The sequence below is a fragment of the Entamoeba histolytica genome, genomic scaffold (genome assembly GCF_000208925.1).
Source record: "Entamoeba histolytica HM-1:IMSS scf_1104750517209 genomic scaffold, whole genome shotgun sequence".
Lineage (NCBI taxonomy): Eukaryota > Evosea > Mastigamoebida > Endamoebidae > Entamoeba > Entamoeba histolytica.
The window spans coordinates 15319-16517 of NW_001915078.1; the positions used below are offsets into that span (position 1 = coordinate 15319).

General features: G+C 15.0%; 2 annotated features.

Moving 5' to 3' along the window:
- Nucleotides 1-961: 961 nt before the first annotated feature.
- Nucleotides 962-1056: a repeat region.
- Nucleotides 1048-1099: a repeat region.
- The last annotated feature ends 100 nt before the right edge of the window (nt 1100-1199 follow it).

Consider the following 1199-nt stretch of genomic DNA (forward strand, 5'->3'; position numbering starts at 1 on the left):
ACAAATAATATAAAAAGAATAAAAATATATAAAAGAATAAAAATAAAGTAGAAGAAGAATATAAAAATAATAAATCACAAAGAGATGATAAAAGAAGAAAAGAATGAAAATGGTGTATTTTTAATGTAAAAATTAGAAATATGAAATAATAAGTGTCTAATATAATTATGTAAAATGATTAACAATATTTTATTATTGAAAAATATTTTACTCTTTTTTATGTTATTATTTATATGTATAACTTCATCATGATGTTTATTATATAATCAATCATATGTGTTATGTTATTATAACATATAATAAGTAATAAAATATAAATGAAAATGATATGAATATATGATATAGAATATAAAATAAAAGAATAAATGATAAATAAATATAGAAATGATAGTCAATGATATAATAATAAAATCAAAGTATAAAAGATAAAATTAATATAAATCAAAAGAGAATAAATATAAAATGAAAATAGATATAAATGATAATAATATAAAAATGATAAAGATGAATAAACAAATAATAAAATACATTTAAATATAAAAGAATAACAATAAGAAAATCTAAATAATATAAACATAAAAACATAAAATAAGAATAATATAATAATATAATAATATATAGATAATAAGAATAATACAATGATAGATAAATAATATAAACAGAGAAATAAATATAAAAATACGATAGATAAATAACATAATAATAAAAGAATAAAAAGAATAAAAATAAATATGATTCATCAAATAATCTATTTCATTAATATTTCATACAAAATGAATAGAAATGATTATAAAATATAAACATAAATATTTACATATTCTGTATTTATCATACTTTTTTTAGGAGCAAAATATAATAAAGTGGAATATTCTATGGATGCAAATTTTTTTGCATCTTTTTTCTTTTTTGTAAATTATTTAGATGCATTATTTCTTTGCTTATTTTCGTACCCCATTTAAATAATATCAAAACATAAATATTAAAAATATATAAACATATTAATTACATATTTTAATGAATTTGATTCAATTGATTTTAGTAATCCTCATAAATATAATTTACAAAAGAAATTAAGAAATAATAGAGAAATAATACATGTTATATTAACAATAAATTGATTAATTCACAAAGAGTTAGTAAGGAGATTAAAAGCACTGAAATCTTTAAATATAAATGGTTTATAACTCATTGTGACATGC